The sequence below is a fragment of the Furipterus horrens genome, unplaced genomic scaffold, assembly GCF_987537825.1.
Source record: "Furipterus horrens unplaced genomic scaffold, mFurHor1.1.pri manual_scaffold_17, whole genome shotgun sequence".
Classification (NCBI taxonomy): Eukaryota; Metazoa; Chordata; class Mammalia; order Chiroptera; family Furipteridae; genus Furipterus; species Furipterus horrens.
In genome coordinates, this window is record NW_028327187.1 from 95406870 (window position 1) to 95427681 (window position 20812).

General features: G+C 37.2%; 1 pseudogene; it reads left to right on the forward strand.

Annotated features, from left to right (window-relative positions):
- Positions 1-20578, forward strand: part of LOC149991637 (small ribosomal subunit protein bS1m pseudogene) — a 58952-nt pseudogene extending 38374 nt beyond the window's left edge.
- Positions 20579-20812: the final 234 nt, after the last annotated feature.

Consider the following 20812-nt stretch of genomic DNA (forward strand, 5'->3'; position numbering starts at 1 on the left):
TGCAGGGAAGCAAGAGGAGTAAAAAAGTGAGACAACTGTAATGGAAAAACAAACAAAAAATTTTTTTAGTGGGGGAAAAATGAAAATATGAAGAATGGAAATGCCAGTTCAGTGAATATTAGGACAAAGATTTTCCTTCACGTTGTATATTTTTCTCCCTATTTGATCCCTCCAGAGTTTGGCATTCTAAACAAGTAAGTAATGACATTGGTTTCTTTGCATAGAACTAATAAGACCAGTTGTCAATAGAGGTTCCTTTTTTTTTTTTTCTTTTTTTTTTTTTTGACCAAGTCTTTGACTGGAATGTCAAGCCTAAAGGAAACATACTTGGGCACAGATTGTTACCAAAATGCCCTGAGGAACTGGGAATGACTTTCAAAGGTAATAAAAGCCCATGAGATAAAAGGCCTGGTACCATGGTTGGTTGTGCGGTCCACAGCAATCTTTCCAGGGAAGGAACGAAGGTTGTTTTCCTGAAAGATGGCTAGAAGGGACCTTAAGGCACAATGAAAAACCAGAAAGACTTGGAAAAAACAGGTGTGTACAGGCAAGGATGAATGCCAGATATGTGGCTCAGCTTCTGTGCCCTGAAGAACAGACTGAGGGTCACCCCAAATATTCCTTGGGTAAGTTCCAGCAAAGCAGAACTAAAGATCATAAGTGATCATTTGCTGCTCTTGTTATGTTTATGCAAACGAACAGGATAAATTAAAAATGGACTTAATGTAGTCCCTTTAAAGACAAGGAGGGTAACCTTAGGGAGAAAAATTATTATTCAAGGAAAATCACAATGATCAGTAGTAGAGTATAAAATAGGGCAACTAACCGTCTTAAAAGTTTCTTCTCATTTAAAATATGGTTTCACTTGAAAATTAAACCATGTCTGTGATATCATCAAAGATATTCAAGTTGCAGGCAAATAGAATTTCAAGTGCCTTGCAACTGGATGTCTTCCCAATAAGACAGTCTTACAGATTTAGAGACTTGTTTGTGGGTTATGTTACATAAATTAACACGTGTTTTCTGTTTTCAAAGGACATAAGCCTATGATCGCATTACCTGAGTGATTGTCTGTATGCATAAGCCTCACTTAATCCTCTCTGCAGCGCTGCCTCCTGAGACTCAACGGTTTGACTGAACTAAATGGCTGGGTTGGGGAAGAATGGGGTGGTCTGTGGGCCTCACTTTAAAATGGGTTTCTCTTTTCTATCCTAATGGCTTGGACAGAAAAGGCCCAGAGGTCTGAGGGGGAAAACCTAAACTATTTACCTCAGCCCAAACTAAGTATAATGGGCAAAATGGTTTTGGACAGGTGAGATGTGCCTAGCACACCTTCTTACAAAGAAGCCCTTTTTTTTTTTTTTCGTAATATGGAACATTGAAAAATTAATCCCTGCCTTTTGTCATCTAGTAGTTATGGATTGAGTGATGTCTTTTAACCCTTTTCGCTAAATCTGTTGCCCCCAGAACACAACAAGGACACCAGCCTGTTAAACCAAGCACGCCATTGACCAGAGACAGCCAACTGACCTGGAGTCTGCACAATCCTTCCCCATGTGGGAAGGCCACCCTCCCCTTCACACCCCCACTCTTATTAGGGTTTTCTGGACCCACGGGTAGGTAGGATGACGACCATGTCCAGCTTGAAGCAGCTAGAGGAGCACGAGACCTTCTCCCATTGTCCTTTACAAGATTACAAAGGGTCCTAATATTTGCGAGGGGGGGATAGTTAATTTTTACGAACCAGGGGTATGGACTTGGGGGGGATTGCTGGGGGAGGGGGGTGTTGGGTGGAGGGGAGCAAGGGGGAGAAAATTGGAACTGTTGTAACAATATAATCAATAAAAAACATTAAAAAAAAAACTGTATTTGCAAACCTGACAAAGCACTTTATAATCTTCATTTGAAAGCCATGCTTAAAGAAAGGACTTATTAAATCTGTATAAAATATAAAAACAAACAAACAAAAAAAAAAACAGAAAATCAAAACAACAGGGAAGTTCAGCAAAGAAATAAGAAAAATCAGCCAGAAAGGTAGGAGGGGCAGAGCCCGGATGGAGAGAAAGAGAAGCGAAGCAGCAGCTGCGGGGGCAGTGCCCAGTGGCAGCATGGCTAGAGGCAGAGTGGCTGCAGGAGCATGGCAGGCGGGGGGGTGAATAGCGGTAGCCGTAGCGAAAAACACAGTCACACAGTTTAAATCTGAGAAACAATCCCAGCCCCAAACCAGACTGCATAGTTTGCAGTTCCAGCTCTGGGGAATATAGAGCCACATTGCTTCTGACTGTGAAATCAAGTGGGGGCTAGGGCAGAGGAAGGAGCTACCAGTCTCAAAAAGAAGACAGCTTGCTTAGTACGAGAAGGGGGAGAAGTACCTGGAAAAGCGGCGGCAACCAGCACTGTTCTCTCTCAGATCCCTCCCCAACATACAGCACTAAAATGAGGGTGAAAGAGTTGCCAGCGCTAACGAATACCTAAGGCTCCGCCCCCTATGACATATGAGGTGCAACAGCCCCACCCAAGTTACAGAAGCAAACACAGGAAACTGTCATGATGAGAGAGAAGTACAGCCCAGAATGGGGGGGGCAGATCAAGGTCCCAGTGACACAGCTAAGCAACGAGCAGATAGCACGCCTAATGGATGAGGAGATAGCTTAACAGAGGCACAGTTTAAGGCATTGGTGATAAAGATGCTCATAGACATGACAGCAAAGGTTAAATAGGACAGGGAAAGAATCAAGGCTATTCTGGCTGAAATGAAGGAAAATCCATATGGAACAAGTGGTGAAGGAAAGGAAACCAGGATTCAAATCAACAAATTGGAACATAAGAAAGAAACAAACAGTCAACCAGTACAGAGGGCAGAAACGAGAATTTTAAAAAATTAGGAAAGGCTTAGAAACCTATGGGAAAGCTATATATGTGCCAACATCTGAATCATAGGGTTACCAGATGGTGAAGAGAGAAAGAAATTGAAAAATTATGTGAAAAAATAATGAAGGAAAACTTCCCTAATTTGGGGAGAGAAATGGACATATGGGTCCAGGAAGCACAGAGAGTTTCAAACAAACTAGACCCAGGAAGAACCACACCAAGACACACCATAATCAAAATGCCAAAGGTTAAGGATAAAGAGAGAATCTTAAAAGCAGCAAGAGAGAAGAGGAGAGTTATCTACAAAGGGGTATCTATAAGACTGTCAGCTGATTTCTCAAAAGAAACTTTGCAGGCTAGAAGGGACTGGCAGGAAATATTCAAAATGATGAAGAGCAAGGATTTGCTGCCCAAATGACTCTATCCAGCAAAGCTATCATTCAGAATGGAAGGGCAGAGAAAGTGCTTCCCAGACAAGGTAAAGCTGAAGGAGTTCATTATCACCAAGCCCTTATTGTATGAAATGTTAAAGAAACTTATTTAAGAAAAAGAAGATCAAAGCCCTGGCTGCTGTGGCTCAGTGGATTGAGCGTCAGCCTGCGAGCCAAGTGTTGCTGGTTCAATTCCCAGTCAGGGAACATGACTAGGTTGCACGTTAGGTCCTCAGTTGGGGGCACAAGTGAGAGGCAACCACACAGTGATGTTTCTCTCCCTCTCTTTCTCCTTTCCCTTCTCTCTAAAAATAAAAACAAATAAATAAATTATTTAAAAAAAAAAGAAAAAGATCAAAACTATGAACATTAAGGTGAAAACACTATCACAACTATCAACAACAGAAGCTAGAGAATGGAAACAAAGGCAAACTAAGCAGACAACCAGAGTGGGAACAGAATCATAGGTGTGGGGAGCGTGTGAAGGAAGGTCAGCTGGGAGGGAGAAAAGGGGAGAGGGAGGGAAATAGTGAAGGAATTAAGACGCATAATAGGAGGGTACAGAATGTACAGGGGGATGTTAAGAAAAACTTACATGCATGACCCATGGACATGGACTAAGGGGAGGGACTTCTGGAGGGAGGGGTGTTGCTGGGTGGAGGGGGGCAAAGAGAAAAGAAATTGGGACAACTATAACAGCATAATCAATAAAACATACAAAAAATAAAAAATATATAAAAAGATATAAAAACCAATGCTTCATGTGATAAATGGACATTTAAAAAACTACAGTAATACCCTGGCTGGTGTGGCTCAGTGGATTGAGTGTCAGCCTGCGAACCAAGTGTCACTGGTTCAATTCCCAGTCAGGGCACATGACTAGGTTGCATGTCAGATCTCCAGTTGGGGGCGTGAGTGAGAGGCAACCACACAGTGATGTTCCTCTCCTTTTCTCCTTTCTCCTCTCTCTAAAAATAAATAAACAAATAAATAAATAAATTATTTTTAAAAAACTATAGAAAATATTTAATACTTATAAAGAAGGAAGCATAAAAATGTAAACTATAAAATGCTGGGCAATGATTAATTTCCTAGACAACCTAGAATACTTTATAAAACTTGTATAAGAGTGGCCTCCAAGAAAGTTTCCAATGGTCAAAGAAATCAACAACTAAAGAAAAGGAATATGCCAGGATAAGAAACATCATTAACCATATATTGCCCTAGAAACTTGGCTTAGGGTTTAAGACAGAAAATTAAAATGATATATTTGGGCTTAGACATTGTTCTGTATAGTACTTAGATATTTATTAGATATGATCAGTGTCAGTTTAAGTGAATGTTACAGCTTTATCACAGGAGTAAATATGCTAATGATTTTCACAATGTTTTCAACACAGAGTGATTTATTGTACACCATGATCCAGTCCATACACATACATCATTGAAAGAGTTATCAAAACAATTCCCATTCTTACTACATGTGATTGTAGGGGTTCAAAATAGGCCTTCCCAAGATATACTATTTTGGCACGTGAATTATTTTGAGATGAAAGCAACTGAAACCATGCAGGTTCATGAAAACTTTTACCTAACCCTTGAAGAATTTAATCTAGGGGCCTTGCCCATAGTGATTTATCATCCAGATCAGCTGAAAGAAACTTGAAACTAGAGGAAGTTCCTTCCTCCCCCACATGAGGTTCTCTAATATTTTTACTCTCTCTTATTCTACTTTATTTTTTAAAAAGAATGCTAGTTTTAATCCACTTGTGGATTGATACCTGCATATTTTAAAATCTTGATCTAAAGAGAAACAAAATACTAGTATAAAGAATTGATTTAGGTCTTACTATCATTTGCAAGCTTTGAACACAAAGTAAAACAAAACCACTTTAAACCTACTGTTTTCTCTGTGAATTAAAACCTATCTAACACAAGCATGCCCTCATGTTTTAAAAGTATTATAACATTCTCTTGCTGGCATCTGTGGGCACTTACGACACAGCTCCTTCTTAGATTTTTGCCATATCCCTGGCAAATATCACTAACTGATCACTTTACTCTTATCAGTAAGTCTGGATACCCCTTCGACACCCTTCACAGAGCGGCCCTTCACATAGCCAATGTTAATTGATTAGAGCTGCCAGAATTGCAATGTCTTGGAAATCCCTGAAATATAATTCTCTGGAATCTCTAGGCAAGAAGAGACTCATTAGAAAGGAATTTTTCATTATAGTAGAAAGTTTAAGCTTCCAATGAGAGTGATGGGAGCAAGACGGTAAAAGAAGCTCCGAACTTTCTTTTACTCACAGAAACAACAACTTAACAATACTAATTGCCTTTGTGAGCAATCCAGAAACCAGTTAAGAGGTTCCTGTACCCCAGGTGAAAGTTAAACAGTACTCTCCACAGGTACTCTCCACAGAACAGTGCTGCATAATTGGGGGGGGGGATCCCAATGCCCACCATCTCACTGGGGAGGGAAAAAGGAGTGGAATATATATCCAACACTCCACATTTTGACTTTACAAGGGGCTGCCTAAGAGAGTACATTCAGTCTTGCCTCAATGTAAATGCTGACAGGAACATTAACAGGTTGGGGGCCGCTGAAAAAAGAGATCACCATAGCTTAGACTATTATTAGAGAGTCTGCAATACTAGAAACAGACACTAGCCAAAATAATCTTGAAAAAGTAGAGGATAGTTGGAGGCCTCACACTTCCTATTTTCAAAACATATCATGAAATAACAGTAATCAAAATGGTGTTCTAGTGGCATAAAGACAGACAAACAGAACAATGGAGGAGAATAGAAAAATAAGAAATAAACTCTTCTGTACATTATCAAATCATCTTCAACAGGGATGCCAAGACTACACAATGGGGAAGGGCAAACGGTGTTGGGAAAACTGACATCCACACGCAAACGAATGAAGATAGACCCTAAACATACACCATATACAAAAATCAACTCAAATTAAATTAAAGACCTAAAGACGTAAGAACCCAAACTGTTAAAGTTGTAGAAGAAAACAGGAAAAAACGTTCAAGGCATTGGATTTGGCCAAGACTTCTTGGATATGACACCAAAAGCATAGGCAACAAAAGTTAAAATATACAAATGAGACCACATTAAACTTAAAAACTTCTGTATATCAAAGGAAATAATCAACAAAATGAAAAGGCACCCTATGGAATGGGAGAAAATATTTTCAAATTATATATCTATTGATAAAGGGTTAATAATCAGAGTATATAAGTAACTCTGAAAACTCAACAACAAAAAATCAAATAACCCAATTAAAAAATAAATGACTTTAATAGACATTTCTCCAAACATTATATACAAATGGTCAAAAAGCATGTAAAGAGATATGCAGCATAAATAATTATATGAAAAATGCAAATCAAAACCACAATAAAATATCATTTCAAATCCATTAGGATGGCCTCTTAATAGAAGAGACAATAACAAGTATTGGCAAAGACAGAGAAACAGGAACACTTGTGTACTCTTCCTGGGAATGTGAAATGGTGTAGCTATTATGTAAAAAATTAAGAAAGTTCCTCAAAAAAATTAAAACTAGAATTACCATATGATCCAGCAATCTCACCTCTTGGCATATATTTTTTTAAAAATTGAAGGAGATATTTGCATACTGATATTCACTGCAGCATTACTCACAATAACCAGGAGGTGGCAGTCAAATGTGCATCAAGGGATGAACAGATAAAGATAATGTGGTATATACATAGAATGGAATATTATGCAGCTTTTAATAAAGATGAAGAACCTGTTACTTGTTACCGTGAAGACATTATGGTAAGTGAAATAAGCCAGTCACAAAAGGACATATACTCATATGAAGTGTCTAAAGTAGTCAGTCATAGACCTAGAAAATAGAGTGGTGGCTGCCAAAGGCTGGGCAGGGGGTGGGGGGAGAATTAGTGTTTAACGGGCAAAGAGTTTCAGTTTTATAAGATGAAAATTTCTAGAAATCAGCTGCACAGCGATGTGAATAATAACACTACTGAATGGTGCACTTGAAAATGGCGAAGATGGTTGTTATGAATTTGTCAAGTTAATACTTGTGTGTAGCACAAGATACTGGATGATGAGCCATGGTTCAAAAACACACCACATGGGGAGATCAAGGCAAGGGAGAGACCGAAAAAGAGAGAGAGAGATAGAGAGAGAGAGAGAGAGAGAGAGAGAGAGAGAGAGAGAACACCTGGTGAACATGCATTTAATACAGTTCACGGATAGTGTCCTTTGAGGTTTCCAGGTTATGGCTGAACCACTCAACTCAAACCAAAAGAGTGAGTTTTGCTAAGCTCCACTGGGGATTTACCCAAAGGGAGCATAACAGGAAGGCACTGGAAGATAGGAAAGACTGTTGATCACAAGGACTTTTGGGGAAGTCGGATAGGAAATGTACGCTTGTGACTCTACCAGCTAAGGCCTGCTGGAGCATGATGAGCCAGTGTCAGTTTAGGGTCCCTGCAGGCTGTATGACCAAACAAAATGGATGCTGAAGCAGCAATACCATAGAGCAGGTCAGCTAAACTTTCAGCAATAGTAAATACAATGTTATGTGTTTTTTACCACAATAAAATAAAGCTTTGAACTTTTAATTAACCATAATGGGTCTCTCTAAGGTTAAACAAATATCAAACAACTATAATATGATAAAAATAATTTCTAAATTTAGTAAGAATTTGAATACTATTCCCTTCCAAGTTTAAATACAGAAAAGTGTATAAATCATACTTTTAAACTATGTTATTACATAAATAACTTTTAAAATAAATATCCATCTGCCAAAATACTGTCACTTCAAAGCTAATTTAGGAAATATTATTTTTCTATCAAAAATTAATGCTAAAAATGTAGATCCATTTTAAAGTATATGTTATACTCAATAAGTAAATGAGAACATTTTGTTATTCATCATTTTGTGAGATAGCCAAAAATATATATAAGTTCATTCTTGAAACATCTCCCTTATGATAATTATATAATTCCAAAAATGCATAAAGCTCTTGAGCAAACAATGTGCAAAATGAAATTTACCAAAAAATCCATATGCAAAACAGTTTAACTTGTTGTGTATGGTATCCTGCCCCCATTTCATTTTATGATGATTCTTATATAGGAAATACAACAAGTATAAAACTGTTTGAATTTCTATGAATACTTTATATTAACATTTTTGAATATTTGGCTAGTGTCTGGTTGACCAATGGCACCTTCCTCCATTTTTTTTCTACATTCTTACCACTTTTATTCAATGTACTACTACTAGAAGACCTAGACAGAAATTAATCAAGAAAAAGAAATAAATGACATTTAAACTATAAAATAAAAAGTAAAACAGTCTCTGTTTGCAGATGACAAAACCTTATATGTAGAAAATCATAAAATTTCATCAAACAACTATTAGAACTAATAAACACATTCAATACACTTTCAGGACACAAAGTAAACAGAAAAATCAGTTGCATCTGTATACACTAAGATGTAACTATCTATAAAAGAAATAAAGAACAATCTCACATACAACAGCATCAAAAATGATAAAAACAATGAAGTCCTTAGAAATAAATAATACATATTGTTTTTTATCCTCCCTGGAGGAAATTTCTTTCTGTAGAATCTAATGTTATCTCCAGGTAAATTATGAATCTACAGTTTAAAATATTTCTATTTTTTTTCTGTTTTACAATTGATCCAATTATCTCTCCTTTTGGCCCCCTCCACCTAACCCACTCTCCACTTCCATAGTCCATCCCCACCCCATTGTCTATGTCCATGGGTCCTTCATAGTTCCTTGACTAAGTACTTCACCTTCGTTCAAGGAATCCCCTCGTCACCCCCCATCCTCTCACTGCTCTCAGTCTGTTCCATGATTCTATATCTCTGGCTCTATTTTGCAGATTAGTTTTTGTTCTTTAGATTTCTCTTATAAGTGACATTGTCTTTCACCAACTGGCTTATTTCAGTTAGCATGATAGTCTCCAATTCCATGCTTGCTGTGGCAAAAGGTAGGAGTTTCTTCTTTTTGCTGCATAGTACTCCATTATGTAAATGTGGCAGTTTTTAATCCATTCATCTACTGATGGGCATTTTGGCTGTTTCCAACTCTTGGTTATTGATGCCACGAATGTAGGGGTGCATAAGTTCTTTTGAACTGGTGTTTTGGAATTCTAAGGGTGCATTCCCAGCACTGGAATCGCTGCGGCAAATGGTAGTTCCCTTTTTAGTTTTTGGAGGAATTTCCATACTGTTTTCCACAGTGGCTGCCCCAGTCTTCATTTCCACCAACAGTGCACTAGGGTTCCCTTTCCTTCACATCCTCACTAGCACTTCTTGTTTGCTGATTTATTAATGATCGTCATTTTGGTAGATGTGAAGTGATATCTCCTTGTGGTTTTAATTTGCATCTCTATGATAGCTAGTGCTGTTGAGCATTTCTTTCATATGTCTATGGGTCCTCTGTATGTCCTCCTTGGAGAAGTGTCTATTTCATCCTTTGCCCATTTTTATAAAAAGTATATTTTATTGATTATGTTGTTATAGCAGTCCCAATTTTTTCCCCTTTGCTCCCCACTGCCCAGTACCCCCCTTCCCTCCAGCAATCGCACCCCCTTAGTTCATGTCCATGGGTCATGCTTATAAGTACTTTAGCTTCACCCTTTCCTATATTATTCTTAACTTCCCCCTGTCTATGTTGTACCAACCAGTTATGCCTCTTAGTCCCTGTACCATTTCCCCATTTCGCCCCATTCCCCCTCCCAGCTGATAACCCTCCAAATGATCCTCATACCTATGATTCTGTTCCAATTCTGGTTTGCTTAGTTGTATTTTGTTTTTATTCTTTAAATTCAGTTGTTGATAGTTGTGAGTTTTTTATCTTTTTTTTTTTTTTTTTTTTTTTTTTTACTGTGTGGTTGCCTTTCACCTGCGGCCTCAGCTGAGGACCTGATATGCAACCTAGTAATGTGCCCTGACTGGGAATCAAACCAGTGATATTTGGCTTGCAGGCCGACGCTCAATTCACTGAGCCACAGCAACCAGGAACTTTATCATTTTAATGTTCATAATTTTGATCTTTTTTTTCTTAAGTAAGTCTCTTTGACATTTCATATAATAATAATTTGGTGATGATGAGCTCCTTTAGCTTTATCTTGTCTGGGAAGCACTTATTTACCCTTTCTTCATTGTAGGTCCTTGCTTTTCATCGCCTTGAATACTTCTTGCCAGTCCTTCTTGCCTGCAAAGTTTCTTTTGAGAAGTCAGCTGAGAGTCTTATAGGCATCCCTTTGCAAGTAATTCTCTGCTTTCTCTTGCTGCTTTTAAGATTCTTTCTTTATCTTGAACCTTTGGCATTCTAATTATGATGTGTCTTGGTGTGGTCCTCTTTGGGACTAGCTTGTTTGGGACTCTCTGTGCTTCCCAGACTTGTATGTCTGTTTCCTTCACCAAATTTGGGAAGTTTTCCTTCATTATTTTCTCACATAGTTTTCAATTTCTTGCTCTTCCTCTTCTCCTTCTGGCACCTCTATGGTTTGGATGTTGGCATGTTTAAAGTTGTCTCAGAGGTTCCTAAGCCTCTCCTCATTTTTTTCAATTCTTGTTTCCTCATTCTGTACTGGTTGACTTTTTTTTTTTTTCTTATGTTCCAAATCATTGATTTGAACCCTGGTTTTCTTCCCTTCACCATTGGTTTTGTGTGGGTTTTCCTTTGTTTCATTTAGCATAGCTTTTGCTTCTTCCCCTATGCGTTTGCCATACTTAAGCATATCTGTCAAACCTGTAGGCATGTTTATCACCAGTGTTTTGAACTCTGCATCTGTTAGGTTGGCTATTTCCTTGTCGCTTAGTTCTCCCACTGGAACCTTGATCTGTTCCCCCTTTTGGGCCATACTTCTCTGTCTCTTCATCTTAACAGGCTCCTGTGTTTGTTTGCCTCTGTGTCTTAGGTAGAGCTGTCATTCCTGTTACATTTAAGGGGCAGAGCCTTAGATATTCTTCAGTATAGGGCGACCCATTTCACCAAGTTGTGGCACTGTGTGTGGGGGAGGGGTCTGAGAGGGAACAATGCCACTTGCGCAGCACTTGCCCTTCTCCCAGGCACTTCTCCCACTTTGTATGGGACTGGCATCTCTCTAGCTGTTGCCCTGGCTGTCATTCCCAGAATGGGCGGGTCTGTGGACATTCTAGGACTTTGGAGGCCCTTTAAAGAATTGGTCTCTGCTGAGAGACCAGCAGTTTCTTCCTCCACCCCAACCCCCACTGGTTTGCACAGTCAGAGGCAATGAGGCTTGATTTCCCTCGGCGGCTGGTACTGTGAGCTGCACAATCTGGTCCGGTGCTGGAAGCACTCCGCAGATGTCCCTCCCTTTAAAACGTGTGACTGTGCTTTCCGCCAGCCTGCCACTGCCACTGCTGCCACCACCACCACACTGGGTCCTCTCCGCTCTGGCTCTGCCCCTCCTACCTGTCTGGATGAGTATTTCTTCTTTATATCTTTGTCTATTGGACTTCCATGCAGCTCAATTTTCTAGAACTTCTGGTTGTCTCTAGTTTTGAGGTAGTTGTATTTCTTCTTAGTTGGGAAGGGAGATGCAGTGTGTGTGTCTAGGCCTCCATCTTGGCTGGAAGTTCCATTCCTCCATTTTGATGGGTGAGATTTTATTGTTAATTTATGTTTATAAATGTTTGACCAATTTTTTAAAAGTCAGATATAATAATAATGACTATATATGATGGCTCCAGAAAACATTATTTCATCATCTCTTGGAGTCTTTCAGGTTCAATGATAGAGAACATTCTTTTATAAAGTGTCCAACATTTTCTCTTGCTTGTACTTAAAGAATAGCTAAACCAACATAACATACTGTCCTGACATCCTCTGTAAAAGAATTTCTGCCTATTGAGAAAAATGTTTCCATTTCTCACAATGTTTTGTAAAATTACAATACCATGTATATTTAATCTTGTGGAATCTAAGTAGAGATTTTTTTTATTAATTAATTTGTTTGTTTGTTTATTTATTTATTTTTAGAGAGAGGGGAAAGGAGAAAGAAAGGGAGAGAAACATCACTGTGTGGTTGCCTCTCACTCACGCCCCCAACTGAGGACCTGACGTGCAACCTAGTCATGTGCCCTGAGTGGGAATCGAACTAGCGACACTTGGCTCACAGGCCAATGCTCAATCCACTGAGCCACAGCAGCCAGGGCTCTAAGTAGAGATTTTAAAATAAGAACTATATCCAAAAGATACTGAAACTTAGAAAATTAAAAATTTAAAGTAATCAGAAAAGATTAGGATATTATTTTAAAGTATGAACAATTCAATTAATAAATGGACAGAAGACCTGAAGAGACACCTCCCCCAAGAAAATATACAAATGGTGAACAGATATATGAAGAGATGTCCAACCTCACTAGCTGTTGAGGAAATGCAAATAAAAACTACCGTGACATACCACCTCACACCTGTTAGAATGGTATTATCAACAATACTAGTAATAACAAGTGTTGAGGAGGTTGTGGAGAAAAAGGAGCCCTCATTCATTGCTGGTGGGACTGTAGACTGGTACAGCCACTACGGAAGTCACTCTGGTGGTTCCTCAAAAAAAAAAAAAAGAACAGCGTTACCATATGACCCAACAATCCCTTTCTTGGGTACCTACCTGAAAAACTCAAAAACATTTATTTGCAAAGATATATGCACCCCTATGTTCATTGCAGCATTGTTCACGGTGGCCAACACATGGAGACAACTAAAGTGTCCTTCTATCGAGGACTGGGTAAAGAAGATGTGGTCCACATATACAATGGAACACTGCTCAGCCATAAGAAAAGACAAAATACTGTCATTTGTGACAACATGGATGGCCCTTGAGAATATTATGCTAAGTGAAATAAGTCAGTCTGAAAAGGTAAGAACCATATCATTTCATTCATATGTGAGATATAAAACTGAAACTCATAGACACAGACAGCAATGTGGTAGTAACCAGAGGGAAGGGGTTAGGGCGGTAAGAGGTAGAAGAGGTATAATATATGGTTATTGAAGATTGCTTGACTGTGGGTCGTGTGCAGACAATTCAATATACAGATCTAGCATGATAGAAAAATAGACTTGAAACTTGTATGATCCTATTAACCAATCTCACTCCAATACATTTAATAAAATAAATTTAAAAATCCATGAACAAATGGGTCTATTGAATTGAAAAATTTAGAACTTTTTAGAAGAAATTTTTGGACCACCTTAATATAATACCTGGCCAGTGAACTTCAGAGGATAAGGAATCATGGGAACAATGTTAGAGAAACAGGTAGAGGCTTATAAAATAATGACTATTTTAACAGTGAGTGAAGAGACAAATTAAAGATATAACTGATTTTCCTTTATTCATTCTTCTATGAAAATTCCTATCAAAGAGCATATAGTAAGGCTGAATAAACTATATTTCATAAGTCTTATTTTTAAAAGGAGAATTGTCTTTTGAAAATTTCTGCTTGCTTAATATTCACTTCAACTAATTAAACTGAGAGAAGGGATTTTTTTTTTTCACTCAAAAGTAACCAAGTCATTTCTGCACTAAAAATATTATGTCTACTATTTTGATGATGAAATTAAACAAAGCTACAATAAAATCTTATTAACCACTGATAATTTAACACTAACTTAGAGGTCACTGGAAAAGTCATTTCTAATAAAAAAGTAAAGGTTTAAAAAATACAGCTTAAGACCCAAAGAAAACTTAAACTATCGAAATGCTTTTATTTAAAAAAATGAATGTCCCAAACAATATTATATAACTTATAGCTCCATGAAGATTTTCCTTTCCTTTTGTAAACATTTATTTTCCTTAAAAATTCTAGTGTATATTTGAATAAATTTATATTATCCCTAAAAGAGTCTATAAATATTTTATAAATAAAGAAATCAAATGTGGTTTTATACTATTTTTTTCTCTAATAAACAGACAAAACAGAACTCATATTCAGAAATCCTGAATCACAGTAGTTGCACAGTCTGTGTAAACCACAGTTTCCTGATTTGAACACAATACCAACCTTTCAGGGATACTAAATTGTACAGATATTTAAAAAATATTAAATTTTATTATTCTCCCTCCAAATGATTGACAGGAATTGTACTCACTTTTATTGGCATTAGAACTAAACTCTCAAAAAACCATTATTCCTTCTCTAAATTATTATCCAGCAACTATCGTAGTCCCAAAGAAAAGTAGTTACAGGTTGAAGTTGGGGCAACAGGGGGAAAATTACTTTGATTTTTGCATGTGGGCATTGGTAGAAAAAATAGGAATTATTATTTTTTTAATTGCAGATAAAAATCAATACCAAATATGTGGTTTCTATTACTGTAGCTGTATGCTCTATTAAAACAAGAGGCCCAAAATGGAGTCACTTATGCTAAGCCCCACATTAATAAACTGAGAACTACAGTTTCTATACTTCCAGAAATGGAACCTTATATCAGTCAATCTGGAACCAATTGATTAGCACTGGTTAAGTAATATGCCTGATACACCCTTGCCATCCCCCAAAGGAGAGAAAGTGACCTTGCAATAATGAACACAATTTTTTGCCTGGTATATGAGGTCTGTCGAGAAGGTATCCAGCCATGTAATATAAAAAATAGAGACATTTATTGAACAAGACACAAGATACAAGAAACATTGTACATAAGACAATGACTCCTCAGTTCCCTTTAAAGTAGGCACCTTGGGACCTCACACAGTTCTCCCAATCATCGTCAGCTGCCCCGTCATATTTTCCTGAATCTCATCGATGGTCTGAAATCTTTTCCCTGAATCTAGAGTCAGAACAGCTTTTACAGAGCTATGATCCTAACATATACTAATAATGTGATCTTGATAAATTTATTTAACTCATCTGACAAATGTTGATATACTAAGCTTGGTTATTGTCCTTACCTTCAGGTGTACTGGCTCACTTCCATGCAGGAATCAGTGATCTTTTCTCGGAGGTAGTAATGTTATCTGGGGATCTCAATTTTTATAATAGAATGTCAATCCTACACCTGATGTAAAATCCTTTAATAACAAGACAGAAGCCCATATTAAGAAGTGAAATCTCAAATTCTCTGATATTCAGTTCCCATAAAAATTTATACAGTGATGTGAAACTTAGAAGACCTTATCTAAAGCCTTAGTTCTCAACTGTATATGTTTTATGAAAAAAATAGGGATTTTTATCATTCATTGGTAATAGCATGCATGCATTAAGACTGTTGATAATATCTATTGCTAGAGTGCTTAAACATAAAATCATGTTGTTACCAGGGAACTTTTTAACAAAATCCACAGCCTATAGTTCTATTTTAATCACATCTACTACCCAATGTTTTTGCTAACATGCCAAAATGTACCAAAGTAAGAAAGATTAGTAGGGGAACCAGAATATTGTTTTCTTTCTAGTAATGATAAACTTTCTCTTGATAACACAGAACTTGGTGACCTACGTTTTCTAATGACTATATAATTGATTATGCTTCTGTTTTGTTCTTCGACTGTTAAAAAGATCTCAAGAAAATTTGAAATTTACAACTGTTTACTTTAATGTTTGATGTATGTTCCATTAATTATTGCTGCAAAACAAACCACCCCGAAACTTAAGACTTAAACATTATTTTTCAATATTCTATGGGTTAATTTAGGATATCTCATGCAGCTTCAGTCAGAAGGAGGCTGGGCTGGAGCCATCTAAATGCTCAACTGGGCTGGATATCAAAGATGGCTTCTTACTGACATATGTGGCAACTTTTATGAAATGGCTAGCCCAACTTTGTGCAGGACAAGTCTGTCTGTTGGTTGGTCTGTCAGTCTGTCTGTCTCTTTCTCTTCCCCTACACTTGCCTCCTGCCCCTTCCCCTTGCAGCCTCTCCATGTGGCTTCCTCACAACATGTTGGTCATAGGGTAGCAGAACTTCTTACATGTCTGCTGGTTTCACATAGAGCAAATATCTCAAGGAGGAAAGTGGGGGTAGAACGAAGATTTTTTTTTCTGAATCAGCCTCATGACTTAGGCAGCATCACTTGTACTGCATTTTATTGGTGCAAAGCAACTCACTTATTCAGTGTTGATTTAAGGAAAAGGGACTGCAAAAGCATTTGAATACCAAGAGATATAATTTATTGTGGACCATCTTTAGAGACTGCTTACCACAATGTAATTAGTTTTTCCTTTTTCTTATAGTAGGCTTGTTTTTTTATTACATTCTTATGTGTATTTATTATGCTTTTGAGTTTTATGGAGAAGTCAAATAATAATAAAAGATAAATTAATGTTTGAATAAATGGAATATTAATATACATAATACAGGCTATGTTATGAGAATTGCTTGAGTTAATAAATGTATGAATAATTTGTAAATAAGATCATATTATAGTTTTGGTAAGTTTAAAAGTAGTTTGTCATGGATATTCTTGTTTTTGTTAAAATTCTAAGGATTTTTGCTTCAGACCAATGCTCTTAATGTCTGTCCAGGGATCTATGAGTACATAATGAGACAGAAAGAGGAACTTGGTGAATTGAACAGAGGCAAAAGGAATTATGTCCCAGTAAAATTTCTGGAAACTCTTTACATGGTTCTATGAAAATATAATCAGCTGAACCAATTATTAACATTTTATATTTCTGTTTCTATCTGTTTCATGGAAGTATCTCTTAATTAATACAACAGTACATGAATATGTATTTCATTTCTACACTTCAAATTTGATGAAGAGTGAGAGTGAACTGAATAATCTCCAAAATTTCTTTCATGACTGGTTCTAACAGTCTTCCCCATGATTTCATTCCACATTCTCACTACTTCTCTATGCGTAAAGTGTCATTAAAAAATTCGTACTGATATCACTTTCCATATATTTCTCCTTTTCCTTCCATCATCTATTTTTTGATACATTGTGTAGTAAGGATTTAACCTTGGTGTCATTTTGATCTTTGTCCTTAAAATTATTTCAGTTTTCCTGTTGCCAAAAAGCCTTCCTTTAACCAAAGGACCTCTTATTCTACTTGGTCTTAAACTATCCAGCTCTTGGCTATATTTGGCAATCCTGCATAAATTGTGCTCTCTTTGGCCTCTATATAACTAAATATGCCATTTAATCTACCCAGAATGTCATCCACCCTTTGCAGTGTCAAAATCATCTGCCTCACTCATTAAAAACCATCTCAAAACCTGTCATTCTAATTATACAATGATACCTCTTCATTTAGCCTTTTTACCAGTCTAAACACTTAAGCACTTAATGGGAACATCTCTAATTAGCTCTACAAATGTTTGTGACATATACATAATTTTCTTTGGTTCTTTCATTAAATCAAAGAAGTGACTAGGAAACCTGTCTTTTATTTCCCTTGAAACTTCACTGCCTCCAGCAAAAGAGCCATCATTTAGTAGATTTCCAACAAAATTGTTGTCCAGGAAAATCAACACTAGATCTTGGTAAACTATTGCTCTCCGTGCTTCAGTGTTTTTCAGTTTACAGAGAAGAATATTGTAAAAGTAATTTACCACTGGAAAAGTGTTTTTGAAATCCTTGAACTGAGAATACTTTTCAACAATTGCATGAAATACTGTTGCAATTGCTATGATTTCCGGATGCCACTCTGCTCCAAATCTGCCACCTAGGAACAAAAGATAATGCTACTTGAAGAAAATTGGTTAACAAAATGATGTACAAAGCCAAAGTGCCACCTACTCTACCCGACATCAAAGAGTGGACTTTGCTGTATTCTCCTGGTACTAAAAAAATATAATAATTTTAAGGAAATTTCAGCTAAGGAAAATCTCTTAAAAAGAAACAAAACAAAAACAAAAACAAAAACAAAAGGATTCTCTACCAAGAACAGCTTGGTTCCAGTCTGGAATGCCTATTTTCTTTTTTCTAGTTTCTCTGATAGAATTAGAAAGGTTCTACCAGATAGATTCTCAACTGGAAATCAGTTTAAATAAGTAGTAATTTAACACCATAAAAGTCTATAAAATTTTTTGAACTAATAGTTAAGAAAACATTCTACTAATCTAATGACATGACATAATTAAAAGAGATCATTTTAATATTAAATATTAACTCAAATTTGAACAAATGATACAATCAATACATTACAATAAAAAGCCTTTGAATCTTCAAAGACTTTAGGAATAATACTTTAGAAAGTTAGTGTGATGGTTTGATAATAAAATTAAAGTTGGGCAATTTTTAGAAAGACTACTGATTTCCATTATTTAAAGCAATTCTAATGTCCTATAATGCAAATTGTTTGAATAATACCTCTGAATTGCTCTTATTATCAAGTTGCTGTTTTTCCTTTCTGGAATGATCCATACCTTTCACTCTTCCCTAGAATAACCCCTTTCTTATGTTTCAGATCTAAGCCTAATTGCCACTTTCTCAAAACGGCATTTTCTTAACCCCCAAATATTACTGTTTTCTCCCTGATATTCTCTCCCACTGCATCTTTGTATATTCTTGCAAAATATTTATCACAGTTGTAACTGTATGTTTATTTTTTGTTTATATCCTTAATGATTGTCTCTGCCACTAAACCTTAACTTCCGTGAAAGTAAAGCATTCTACACCTAGCGTCTAGCATAGTGCCCAACTCTTTGTATGTGAACAATAAATACTTGTATGAATGAAAGAATAAAAAATGATAATGCCTCACCATGTTATTCAATATTACCAGAACCCTGATTCATTTCAATAACTAAAAATGTATAACTTAAATTTAGAAAGAGTTATTGGGTCCTTAAGGTACTCTCCAGTGAGTGGTACCAATTAGATGGACAGCCTGTTTTACCATCCCGTCTCATTTTTATAATTATGTATTTTATTTATTTATTTTTAGAGAGAGGGGAAGGGAAAGAGAGAAACAATAAGTTGTCTCTTGCATGTCCCCCACCTGGGGACCTGGCCCACAACCCAACCCTGATTGGGAATCGAACCCATGATCTTTCAGTTTGCAGGCCAGTGTTCAACCCACTGGGCCACACTGGCCAAAGCCCCTCTCATCCTTTTCAAGCCCATCATAAATTAGTTTATATAATTACATTTCAACTAGGGATTATTTATATAAGCCTTTAGGAGTTAGAGTTTATCATAAAAACTTTTCCTCTGAGACCAGATCATGTAATATGCTTACAATTTTCCACCCTCCTCCTAAGCACTCCCGCAAAATAGGAAATAAGAATATTAAGGTCCAACGAAGCTACTGCAGTAACTATCTAGTGGTTTTCACAGTGGTCAGTGGCCCATATAACAGTTGATATGTTGGCTCCAGAGTTAAGTAATCAGTGATATCCTGGAAAGCTCCAATATCACACATCCCAATTCTCTCTAGTATATACCACTCCAGTCTGATCTTTTAGTTCAGCCTGTTTATTTGCTTTTTTTCCTTTTCTCCTCTAATACGTGCCTCATCTTGCTGGAAGAAAACACAAGCAGGGGAAACAAACACATTTTCTAGTTTCCTACCCTGTCTCCTACTTTTCCTATTTATTCTTATAACATTCCTACTTAGAAGCCTGTGGCAATAAGACACTTGCAGATAATGGGTAGAATTTGCCTTATATAAATGCACACACTGACATTGAACATGTAGAAGATACAAGATAGTTCTTTAAAGGTACCAGGACTAGGTCAGAGGTTCTGGAGCCGTGAGGGTGGCGCTGTGTCAGACCTGTGCTGTGACTGCCCAGAGTCAGCTCCTGCACATGGTGGGTCCTCTTCTCTCAGCCCTCTCGAGGCGCAAGCACTGAGGGTGGCCCGGGAATGAGTTCTCAGTCCACAGAGTCTAGAATGTGCCCAGGTGGCTTAGCCCACGCTCTGGAGCCAAGCTGCAGCAGAAGTCAGAGCTCTGGTGGACAACGGGCTCCCTGAAAAGTGTGGAATCCTTTCCCTCTATGCTGAGACATTCTCCTCTCCCACAGATCGGACCTGCCATGGATAAAGTAGTCATTGGACGAATCTTTTATGGTGTGGAGAAGACTATTTGTATATACACTTTGGCGGCAAGCTTCAGTGTGTGTGTATAAAAGACCAGAAGTGGGTGGAGAGGAATACCAGTTAGGAACCACAGTCCGGCTGCTGTTATTGGATTTTGAACTTTCATCTAGGTTTCTGGGAGCTGCAACAGACATAACTAAACTAGAGGCTGATGCAGTTCTCTTCGGACTCCAGAAGAGTAAAGACACCAAATAAAAAGTGAGACATCGTGAGAAATGAAAGTAGCTTCACTTAGAGCATTCACTTCCTTTTTGAACAATCCAGATATTTATCAAAAACGCAATTAAAAATTGTGAATAAATAATTGAAAGAGGACATAATGGAAGCTATAATTATAGTTCTTATTTGTTAGAATTTTTTTTAGTTTTGTCTCCCTTCCCCCCTTTTTATACCCATTTTCCCTTCATTTGGGATAGTGTAAACTGTACT